General features: G+C 35.3%; 1 non-coding gene across 1 annotated transcript; it reads left to right on the top strand.

Annotated features, from left to right (window-relative positions):
* The first annotated feature begins 3873 nt into the window (after nt 1–3873).
* On the top strand, nt 3874–3979 carry LOC121204062 (small nucleolar RNA R71). The gene has a single exon (XR_005898990.1). It is a non-coding gene; the product is annotated as a small nucleolar RNA R71 (small nucleolar RNA).
* Nucleotides 3980–13237: the final 9258 nt, after the last annotated feature.

Genomic DNA, 13237 nt, shown 5'->3' with positions numbered 1-13237 from the left:
TTCTGATTCTGTTTTTTGTATGCCATGACATGTATATCTGTTGCAAGGGATATGGGTTATAATGATGAATGAAGCGTTCTGGTGGCTCTGCCACAAATATCTGATCTAGTGCCTCTGCCACAAATATCTATTTCTGGTGGCCCTACCACAATTATCTGTATCTGGTGACTCTATCACAATATCTATTATTGCAGCCATGCTGCATACTTGTGACGTGTAGACGGATGGGTGGGTCGAGTAGTCTCCCCACATGGTGTAAGGTTGGCATGGGGGTGTATGCAGATGGATATGGGTTGGGTTTTCTACATGCTTGAAATAACTATTTTGTCTCTGTTATGGGCCTATGGGCTTCATTCTGAATTCTGTATAGGGCTAAGGCCCAACTTAATCTGTTTCTGTAGTTTGAACTGAACTGGACTATGGTTGGGTTAATTTACACACTGAGTTTCCCAAACTCACCCCTTAATTTTATCCATGCAGGTAACCCCCAACCATAGTGGACTTGGAGATGTGAGGGTTTCGGAGTGGCCACACATACTGCAAACTTGTTTTTCTTAGTTTTTATTCACTTTAATTATTTTGGGTTTAAGTTGTAATAAGGCCGCTTTAATTATTGTTAATTGTTTGGGTTTGTTTTGTTAGCTTAGGCATGTTATTGATTTAAATGTTTGAAATTGAATAGCTCTAGGGCGCGTTTTAAAAGAAATTATCTGATTTCAAAATATCGTGAAACAAGACAAAGCTTCTGTAACGAAAACGTTTTCAAAAAAATAAAAAGGATAATAAGTGATTTCAAATGGATAAAACGAAATGGTTGCTTCTAAACAATCGCTCAGTTAAAGTGTGGCAATGGTGGTGTGCATGTCTAGGAGTGGATCCATGGAGAGCTTGGTACTTAAGCAGTCTAATAGATTCACCTCCTGTTTTCTGGTATCCTACCTGGTGCACAGCTTCCTTTCACTTTAATTTTAAACAAGAATATTCTTTGAACACTAAGAAAAGATTTTAAACAAAACATGACTACACCGACCGTATCGTCTGGGCCGAATTTGGGGTGTTACACTATTGCCACACTTTGTACTTTGCAACTTGTTCATTTTTATTTATGATTTCCACATCTTGTTTTATTATGAGAAAAATAAAAATCCTAATAGAACCTAATACTAAAACATTAAATAACCTAGGAAAGAAAATGAAATAAAGTAACGATCCCTCTTTTTTTATTTATTTGCAGATCCCTCAGAATCTGACTCATCTTTTTCCTTCCTTGACATTGGAGTCCATGGTTCAAGTATAAAGTCTGGAAATTCATGCACAAAAATAAACTGGTTATGAAATATATATTTTAAATGCATCTCTGATTGAGTCATCCCCTATTATTGAGTATCTCTAGTAATTTTGTTACTGCAACTACATGTGTTGCAGCATAGCCATTATACCAAACTGTTCACTTCATGGAATGGTGCTAAATAAAGGGACTCTTAGCATCAAACTTAGGAATTTGTTAACGGTAATTTCAGTTTTGGGTAGGTGGGTGAGTAGTTGAGGGTAGGTTTAGAGTTGAATAGGGTGGTAGTTTTAAGGATAGTTTAGGTGCGGTAGTTGGTGACTTTGAATGAAGGTGTTTGGGGTGGTGATTCAAGGAGTTAAGGACTGCAACATTAAGGGGTTAAGTGAGATACACTTTTGGGCTACTTGGGAGTGGTTGTGGAGAAAGGTAAGGGCTACAGGTTTTTGTAGAAAAGGGTTGAATATTTCCCTTCTTAGTAGTGTCTTGAGCCCAATGGTAGCTCCTTTTTGGATCCTAAGCTCTTATACTAAAAATAAAATAAAATAAAATAAAATAAAATAAAACTCAAAGAAATTAGTGTCTGGGTTAAAAGTTGACCCTTTATTTGACAAAACAAATACTTAAATTCTTAGGCTACTTAGAAAAATATTTTTTTGAAAATTTACATTAAATTAAACTCCCAGGAAAGGATGGAGGGCTCACGGATGGTCCTGCTTAAGTCCCAATCTCCTAGACAGAGTTTTCATTAATGTAATGAACTAAAGAAAATTTTATCTAACTCTACCATTTTATTCAAATGAGGAAAAAAACTAAAAATATAAAATAATGATAGAGAAAGTGAAGAGAACTCCTTCCATTTTATTTAGGATTGTCATTGACCATGGTGGTGTCAAATGGTCATTTGTCATACCAACCATAATTATCTAGGAAGTTATCATATTATTTCTGTCCAACATCTTATTAGGGAAAGAAAACCTTTAATGACCTTTCCTGGTGGCCTTGTTTAACTTCCTGTAATTCCTACAAATCCTTCAACTCGTGACTCGAATATGTAAAATAATCCATCCAGTACCCTTCTTGTGCCTTTCTAAAATCATAAGTGCCTTTTCTTCTTGATCTTTGGTGAACTCAACTAAAATAATGATAGGCAAATTCGAAGACAAACCCAAATAGTCATATTTCAAATGAGGAGACAAAATCTTTAGTTCCAATTTAGCTAGCTCTTCAATCAATGACTTTCGTTCCGTATACTCCTGATATAATAACTCTAATGATTCGAGTGGAACTTCTTGAGTAAATTTCTTCGAATTAGCCTCTAACCAAGCCAAACATTCCTTGTCTTCATCATCACTTGGTGAATCCTCCAGTAGAATATGTTCTAACGGATCGTCTAAAGAATTGAGCTCTAATTCTGTAGAAGCCAGCGATACCATCTTCGAAATAGAAGTGCAGTATTCAACTATATCTTGGGATTTAGCAACATCAAAGTCATTAATAGTCACCCTTTCATCAAAAATTTCTTTCAACTAAGTATCTCATTCCTGCTACTGGAATCGTTGAGGATATGGCAATGGTGGAATCTTAGTTTTAACTGGACAACTCTTTTGTAGAAATTTTTCTGCATCTGACAAGAGGTTAGATATTTAGAACTAACTGGTTTAGAGTTTACCTCATCAAGGATCACTGAATTTGACTTCTGTGATACAAGAGTTTCAATACTTGGTTGAAATTCCTATTTGTCTTGAGCTACAACAGGCTCATCTTGAACCTCAACCACCTTGGGCTCCAATGTCTTTCCACTTTGTAAAGTGGCGGTTTTGCAATGCTTTTTGCCAGTGCTTCTCAGATTTTCTGTGTCACTCAGCCAAATCCCTTAGGGTCTGCTTTTAAGCTCATTGGCTAGCCATCCCATTTGGTTTCCTAAATTCTTCAATGTTGTTGCTTGGCTATGGATTAGTTCATCATTCTTCGCTATATACGCCTTCAGCAAATTCTCAAGATTACATAAAGATTCAATTGGTCTGGGTTGTTACACTTGTTGAGAATATTCTGGCAGATAATTTGGTCGAAATGACATAGAAGGGTCACTATTGTCTGCCTATTGATTACTCTATGGAGAAATTGGATGATTCTGCCGTGAAAAGTTGTAATAATTTGACTGTGGAACATTCCAAATTTGATTTCCCATGTAATATTTTGACTCTTAATTCGATGGGAATTTTCAAAAAAATGGTCATCTCCACAGTATTCACAAGAAATATCCTCGAACTGGTTCAATTGCTGACCTGTCAGATTACCATTGAAACCATTAACAGTTATGTTCTTAAGCATAGGAGACATAGAGGATACTTGGGCTACCAAAGAAGCAAGTGTGTCTGCTTTATGTACTCCTACTACTCGTCCTTCTGAGGCTGCTCGGTTGGTTGGCCACTGATAGTTATTATTGGCAATTCTTTCAATAATCTCGTAAGCATCGTTATTAGACTTAGAAAAAAGGGCTTCATTTTCCGAAGCATCCACTATCATTCTAGTATGATATATTGAGACCAATATAGAAAGTCTCCATTTGAACACAACAAGGAATGCCGTGATGAGGGAACTTTCATAGTAACTCCTTGAACTCCTCCCATGCCTCATATAAATATTCTTCATCAAGTTGCTGAAATGAAGTGATTTCATTTGCATCTTGGCGGTTAAAGATGGAGGGAAATATTTCATTAAGAAACATTCAACCAACTCCTGCCATGTAGTTGTGGAATCGGATGGTAGGGAGTTCAACCACACTCATGCTCTATCTCTTAAAGAGTATGGAAATAATCTCAGTCTCAAGGCGTCCTCAGTCACCCTGACTAGTTTAAACGAGTCACTCACTTCCATGAATAGCCGAAGATGAAGATGTGGATCTTCAGTAGGAATCCCACTAAATTGACCCATATTTTGCAACATTTGGAACATGACCGGCTTCAGCTCGAATTGTTGTGCCTCGATTTCGGGTCTCCTAATACTAGGATTGAGCTCGTTGAATAGAGGAATGGCATATTGTTGAATGGCATAGTTTCTATCATTGGCAACAATGATCGGATTGTGAGTATTATAAACGAATATTCCTACTAGATTTTTGAAATTCATATCTTCGGTCCTTCTTTGGCTCGCTTGTCTTCTCCTTTGTCAAAAAGTCCTTTCAATTTCAGGGTTTACAGGAAGTAAGTCAAAAATTTAATCAATACTCAAAAACACCTGAAACAAAAAAAAAGTAGAATTAAAATTTAACAGAAAAAAATAGACCAAAATGCAAAATTAACAATTTCACAAATAATGTCTTCTAAAACAATCCCCGGAAACGGCGCCAAAAACTTGGAACGACGAAAGTGTACAAGTGTACACAATGACAACAAGTAATAAAGTGACAAGTAAATGTCGAGCTATCGTACCCACAGGGACTGTGAAAAGGATTATTTATGAATGCAATTTAAAACACTTTGGTGAAGAAAAATATTTTGTTTTAAAAAGGGTGATTAAGAAAAAAAGATTTTAAACTAAATAACTAAATAAATAAATACTCAAATGCAGGATTTCAAAATATTATTTAATCAAGATGACATAATTGTGTTAATTTAATTACATTTCTTTAACTTAGAATTATTAAATTCATGCTTATGTTGTTATGAATAAATTCATGGCAACTCAGTAATTTGCTAACTTATGAACATATTCACCAACACAAATCCATTCATCTCTTAACATATCCCTATGTTAATTCAAACAATTAAACAAATTTTAATAAGCAAACATGTTATGGCACATACATACTCATTAAATTGAACTAATCTCTTGCATATCCCAATGTCAATTCAAACGATTAATTAAATATAATAAGCACATAAAATACTATGTGAGCTAACAAGGTATCCTCAACTTGAAACAGTTTAATCATATAAATCTTGCAAGTTATGCAAGGCAAGTGTATCGCTAGATACGTTGCTAATTTAACCTTCAGCTACCTTAGAAGAATAAACATCCACTGATTAAGTATTGCATCCATTAATTACAATTTCAATCCGTTTAAATAATTAATTCATTAGCTAGCTCACAATTGTAATGCAAGAATAAATTAGGCATGATTTTACTTAATCAAGCATTTTACCGAGGCCCATAACAACATAAAAACAATTTTAATAATTTAAGTAGATGAAATGCAATCAAACCAACAAGAATCAAATCTGGTGTTTTTCCATGGCTTGACTAGGTTGCTCTGTCTTCGTTCTTTGTTTTCGTCTCAGATCAAGTCTGTTATGAACACTTCAATGTTGCTCCAAAATGGCTGAGGAATAACCCTTTCCAAAAGGGAGAAATTGGCTCAAGAGCATATGACTTGAAATGGAAAACTGAGAGGAGAAAGTGAGACAGGGGAGAAGAGATGTCAATGAATAGAGATGTGTTTCAAAAGACCAGCTTAATGGGGTTTTTATTGCTGAAGAGGCTGCTAAAAATAGCTAAAATTAGCAGCCAAAGAACCTTCCTTGGCCGGCCACACATGTGGCAAGTTTGATGATTTCAAACTTGCTAAATTAAGCTTGGGGCAAATCTAGTAAGCCACCATTTGTGGAGGGGTTTGAATGCTATTTGAACAAGTATTCAAGGGCCTCTATGCAAGATAAATAATCAGGCAAGAAGCTAATTTGGGTCAGCACATGGGGTGGTTTTGGGCTGTCCATTACTTGGTCAGTTCGATTCACTCGGTTCGGCTCAATTAGATCCCTTTTCATAATTTATTAATAATAATTTATTAACCCAAATTAAATTAGATATAAATTAAAATTAATTATACTATGAATTAATACACATAATTTTGGACCGTCTTAGGCTGAAAATTAATTCACCTTGATACTTCAAATTGCTTCTCGGTTTTGTGCTTCTAGCAATGTATGCCAGCAATTTTTCACCCTTTGTGCAAATCTATCGAAAATAACAAAAATTCATCAAAATTAATTATAAAATTAATTAAAATTCAATATGATCATATTTTAAGTACACTTTGATTATTTTATTTTTTGATAGGAATTTTATCGAAACTGCATGAATTTAAGTTAAAAAGGGCATGAAAAGGTGTGTAAATTTTCGTGTTTCCAACGGCCTGGGCACACGCCCGTGTCCTTGGCTGTGCAAAATCTACACTAATATGGCCACACATGGCCTAGACACACGGTAATGTGCCTTTCCCGTGTACCCCCAACTCGATGAACAGTGAGTTACACACCCAATCACACGGCTTACCACACGACTTTGTGGCGTCGACAACCACCATTTTCGGGGAGGATGAATTAGGAGGGACCAGCTTTGTTCGTGGAATTAAAATCTAAATCCATGATGACAAGACCATGTGAAAAAAGTTAACAAGCTTAGGTGTTACTCTTCAAGGACCCTAATCAAGTCCACTCGCCTAGCCATTCTACAATCAATCGACTTGCGATGTATGTTTCAAATGAATACAAGCCTTTATGGGTTGGGATGTCCAAATAGGATTTGAAGATCTATCCATTAGCTTCGAAACACATTTTGAATCACTTAATTTTGAGTTGAAGAACTCATGCTATGACCATTTTAATGAAGACTGTGCAAGAAGAATTTTTGGATGGGATTATTATAGACGAGTTTCAGGCTCAAATCATATTGGGTTCAATTTTTAGGCTTAATTTTTATTACATAGAGTCCAATATTGTATTTATTGGGTATTATTATTTTACTATTTACTGCTTGAATGCCAGTGTCCCCAAGGCGCAGTGAAAAAAGAAAATTTCGGTAATCCAACCATGGATCCATGTGCGATGAACGAATCGGGAAAACCGAAATAATAAAAATGGTTTCAAAATTATCGAAACTTCAATCTGAGTAGATAGTGACGCCTTGGCAACGAGAATTCTGAACCACTATCGAACCAAGTCACAACTTTTGAGATGCCAGCCTCTACGTAGTCCACCAAGTTCACAATGAACGGAAGAAGTCCCCAAAACAGTTTTAGAGATTTCTTTGTTTTGACGGCTGATACACCACTCAAAAAAACTAGGTTTCTTTTTAAGGTTATCATCTATATATATAACTCCCCTTTTAAATTTGGTATATTTATATAGAATATTTTAATATAAAAAAATATAATGATGTTTTAACTTAAAATTATAATTACATTAATTATAATAAAGATTTCAGTAAACTATATTTATTTAAATCTATATACAAACCAACTTCATATATTAATAGAATTATGTTCTCATTATGTGTACAACATTCTTGTACATATAAGATGTTCAATATTTGATTACCCAATTAAATTATTTCTATAATTAATTTAATTCATGTGACAACCAAAAACAATACCAACTATGTTTTATTCCGATCATCTCAATCATATGGTGTGACCCTGTAGGCTCTTGTAACATTAGCAGTAATACTAGAAAGATTCTAATGTTACATACAATGAGTGGCATCTAGCAATGCATCATTGCTACCTAAGTTACAAGAAGTCATGATTCAACATAACCTTTTGTTATTTATCTTTCATGCTTTAATCCTTAAGTCCTTTATCTCTAGAATAAACACAAGTCATGGAATAGTCACACTTGCATAGTCCATCTCATGTTTCTTGATATCTTGAGTAGACTATGATATACAAATAAGTATGACATCTCATATCAACTTATTTGAGCATGGTCATGCATTTCTAGTCTCACTCAATCAAGTGACCAAAGATATTACTCCTATTATGTAGGAGGGACCTATTCTATATTGATCAACCATATCCCTCTACATAGATTGTGGTATATCCAACATCAGCCTTTATAGAATAACCAGTTACGATGTACGTTTGACTGTATCAAAATATAGAACTCATGATGTTGGGATCATGATGATCTCAAGTTTGAGGATCATATACATATTAATCACTAAGAGTAATGTTGTGACAATGACATAATAATCCAAGAAACATACTCATAGTGGGTCAGTATAATATGTTGTTCTCTAACACACATATTCATGCATTGATTTTGACACTCGATATCAATGACAACTCTTTATCATCAATCAACTACATGTTAGTCTAAATGCATTATTGTTGTCCTAGTTAACAATAATACTTGACTAAGGATCTTTTAAGAACAATCATATTATTCTCAGGACATTATTATAAAACAATTTATTATACTCATAGAAAGAAAAATTGAAATAATAATGGAGACGCCTTATATTAAAACATGATAAATCAAGTATGTTATTACAACCATCTCATGATTGATCTTTGGGCATACTCTTACAATCTCCCACTTGCACTAAGACCAATCACTCATATATCTAATACCAAGCGACTTAGTGTGACGATCATGCTTCTGCTATTTCAGAGGCTTGGTCAGGGGATCAACAATGTTATCGTCTATATGTGCTCTGCGTATCTCTACATCCTCTCGATCGATAATATCTCGAATAAGATGGTAGTGTCTAAGTATATGTTTGGATCGATGGTGAGATCTGGGTTCTTTAGCTTGTGCAATGGCTTCATTGTTATCACATCGGAGTTCTATAACATCTGATATGTTAGGCACAACGCCTAGTTCAGTAATGAACTTTTTGATCCAAACCGCTTTTTTTGCTGTGCCACCGGCTGCAATATATTTGGCCTCTATTGTAGAATTGGCTACTGTACTTTTCTTTGAACTCTTCCAAATCACAGCACCACCATTAAGGCAAAACACAAAACCTGATTGAGATCGAGAATTGTCCTTATCAGTTTGGAAGATAGCATCAGTGTAACCTTTTACACTTAACTCTTCCTCACCTTCATATATTAAGAATATATCCTTAGCTCTTCTTAAGTACTTAAGGATAGTCTTGACTGTGGTCTAATGACCTTCACTGGGATCTACTTGGTACCTGCTCTTCATACTTAAGGCATAGGAAACATCTAGATGGGTACATAACATGGCATACATGATAGATCCAATAGCGGAAGAATATGGAATTTTACTCATATGTTCTCTCTCTTGTGGAGTTGAAGTACACATTTCCTTCGAGAGTGAAATACCATGTCTCATAGGTAGGAATCCTCTCTTAGATTCTTCCATACTGAGCCTTTTCAGTACTTTATCTATATATGTACTTTGGCTTAGACCTAGTAGTCATCTTGATCTATCTCTATAGATCTTGACTCCTTAGATATAAGTGGCTTCACCCAAGTCCTTCATAGAAAAATAACTTCCTAACCAAGTCTTAATAGACTACAAGGTAGGTATGTCATTTCCCATGATAAATATGTCATCCACATATAGTACCAAGCATGTGATAGTGCTCCCACTAACTTTCTTGTAAACACATAGCTCATCTTCATTTCTGATAAAACCAAACTCTTTGATTGCATCGTTAAAACGAAGATTCCAACTTCAAGATGCTTACTTTAATCCATAAATGGATCTTTGTAGCTTACATATCTTTCTAGCATCTTTTGGATTGACAAAACCTTTAGGTTGTGTCATGTACACATCCTCTTCAAGTTTCCCGTTAAGGAAAGCTATTTTGACGTCCATCTGCTAGATTTCATAATCATGAAATGCAGCAATGGCAAGCAAGATCCTGATGGATTTAAACATATCTACAGGAGAAAAGGTTTCATCATAGTCAACACCATAAATTTGGCGAAACCCTTTAGCGACTAATCACCCTTTGTATGTTTGTACATTACCATCCATGTCAGTTTTCTTTTTGAAAACCTACTTGCACCCTACAGGTTTAACCCCTTCGGGTGGGTTAATCAAACTCCATACTTGATTTTCATACATGGAATCCATTTCAGATCTCATGGCCTTAAGCCATTTCTCAGAGTCTGAGATTGTCACCATTTCTTGATAAGTCCTAGGCTCATCTTGATGTAAAAGAATAATTTCACCATGCGTTGTAATGAGAAATCCGTATCTCTCAGGTGCATGGTGTTCTCTTAAAGATCTGCGCAGTAGTTGTGTTTGTACAGCAGTTACTTGTTGCTCAATTTCTTTTGGAATTTTCTATTGTTCAATCTTTAGTTCAGTGGTACCTTGTGATTCTTGAATTTCTTCAAGTTCAATCTTTCTCCCACTTCCTTTTCTAGAAACAAATTATCTCTCTAGGAAGACACTAGTCAGAGCAACAAACACTTTATTCTCAATGGGATTAAAGAAATAATATCCTTTGGTTTCTTTCGGATACCACACAAAAATACACTTTTCAGATTTGGGTTCAAGCTTAGTAGACGTCTGACATTTAACAGAAGCTTCACAACCCCAAATTTTCATAAAAGACATACTGTGATGTTTCCCAGTCCACATCTCGTATGGTGTCTTTTGAACTGATTTAGATGGAACACGATTTAGTGTGAAAGCAGTTGTCTCAAGTGCATGTCCCCAAAAGGAAGTCGATAGATTAGCATGACTAATCATGGATTGAACCATGTCTAACAGAGTTCGATTTCTTCTCTCGAAAACTCCATTCCATGGAGGAGTACCAGGAGGAGTAAGTTGTGCGACAATCCCACATTTCTTCAAAAGATTATCAAACTCTAGGCTCAAATACTCTCCACCTTGATCAGATCGAAGTGTCTTGATAGTTTTGCCTAGTTGATTTTGTACTTCATTTTTGAATTCCTTGAACTTTTCAAGGGCCTCTAACTTATGGCGCATGAGATAAACATACCCATATTTGTTGAAATCATCAGTGAAAGTAATGAAGTAGTGAAAACCACCTCTGGCCTGTGTATTTATTGGTCCACAAACATCAGAATGTATTAAGCCCAATAAATCACTAGCTCGTTCACTTTTACCAGTAAAAGGAGATTTAGTCATTTTTCCCAATAAGCAAGATTCACATACTTCAAATTGTTAAAAAACAAATGAATCCAAGAGACCATCTTTATGGAGTTTGGATATGCGTTTCTCACTTATGTGGCCCAAACGAAAATGCCAAAGATAAGTTTGATTTGAGTCATTTATTTTAGATCATTTAGTATTTATGTTGTAAATGGGATTCATTTGATCTAAAATATAGAGGCCATTTATCAATTGTGTTGAACCATAGAAAACATTATTGAGGTAAAAGAAACAACAATTATTCTTAATAATTATCTCAAAACCAATTTTGTCTAAAGAAGAAATTGAAATAATATTTTTAGTCAAACTAGGCACAAAATAAAAACCCTCTAAACATAAATCAAATCCACTAGGCAAAGATAAAATGTATGTTCCCATAGCTAATGCAGCAACTCTTGCTCCATTTCCAACTCGCAGGTCCACATCTCCTCTAACCAAACTCCTACTCCTTTGTATTCCCTGTACAGAAGTACAAATATGAGAACCACAACCAGTATCTAATACCCATAAGTATTAGTTGATAAATTAATATATATATAACATAAATACCTGAAGCAGACGTTCCGCTTGTTTTGGCCTTCTTGATTTCCTCAAGATAGATAGGGCAGTTTCGCTTCCAATGTCCAGTCACACCACAATGAAAGTAGTTTCCTTCCTTAGACACCCTACCTTTAGGTTTCAATGCAACCTTTCCTTTTTCAGGCTTGGGCCTACCCTTCCCTTTGGGTTTTGTCTGCACTTTGGCCTTTCCCTTGCCCTTGTTGTTATGGACCATCAGTATGGGCTTAGGTCCAACCTTTTTCATGTTGCCTTCAATAGTTCGTAACATACTGAGCAACTATGGCAGAGTCTTGTCGATTTCATTCATATTGAAATTGAGGACAAACTGGTTGTAGCTATCCAGTAACGATTGCAGAATAACATCAGTGGCCAACTCTTGGCCCAGTGGAAACCCAAGCTTAGACAGGCTTTCAATATAGCCAATCATCTTAAGAACATGAGGTCCTACTTGGCTTCCTTCAGCCAGCTTACATTGGAATAGGGCCTTAGAGATATCAAACCTCTCTTGTCATGCTTGCCCTTGATAAAGTTATTTCAGGTGCTCGATCATATCATAAGCAATCATGTCCTCATGTTGCTTTTGAAGCTCAAGATTCATAGTGGCAAGCATAAGACATCCAACGTCTACCATGTCATCGAGATGCTTCTTGTGAACATCTCTATCAGCTCTCGAGGCATTACCGGATGGTTCAATAGGAAGTGGTTGTTCAATGACATATAATTTCCGTTCTTGTTTGAGGACAATTCTAAAGTTACGAAACCAGTCAAGAAAGTTCAAACCATTCAATTTGTCCTTCTCAAGGACCGATCGCAATGAGAGTGTATTGTTTGCAGCCATAATATCTATATAACAATAAAATATGCGTGTGAATAAATTTACCATGTTTATATCAATCATTAATAGGACTTTATTTAACATGTTCCCACTATTTTATTTCAAAATTAATAACCCTTATATACTAATTTTGGAAAAAATTTCTTAAAAGTATTTCTAGTAGGTTAAGGATCCATATTTCACATCTTCTTAAGTCAGCTTTGGCTTTACTCTCAAGATATGGTTATTTAGGTAAGCAATAATTTGCTAATTACATCTTATGTAACTCCTACAATTTGGTGAACAACTATTGTTCTAATCATCTTATGATTTATCCAAATTACTTGCCTCTAGGTTTCTAATCCTATTAGAGTAACCTAGTTAAGTCATTAACCAATTTTTAACCAGCGAATATCACTTGTTTATTCTTTACGTTTTACCAAGATAAATACTAGTACTCTGCTTTGGCATGACCTACATAGTATTGATCGAGGCCTTAACGAGGGCAAAATTGGAAGGCCATGGTGACTTAATATTTTAATAGAGGGGTTTTATTAAAGATGTTGCATCTCACCAACTATGGTCTACTTCAATCCATTTAATCTTTTAATTGATCTCATTAATTAATGAGGTTTATTATTACCTAATTTGCATGCTTTAGACATCCATAGCATCTCATCATGAATAAAT

The sequence above is a fragment of the Gossypium hirsutum genome, chromosome A07, assembly GCF_007990345.1.
Source record: "Gossypium hirsutum isolate 1008001.06 chromosome A07, Gossypium_hirsutum_v2.1, whole genome shotgun sequence".
In the NCBI taxonomy this organism is placed as follows: Eukaryota; Viridiplantae; Streptophyta; class Magnoliopsida; order Malvales; family Malvaceae; genus Gossypium; species Gossypium hirsutum.
Note: the sequence above shows the minus strand (reverse complement) of the source record. Positions and strands in the feature narration are given on the sequence as shown.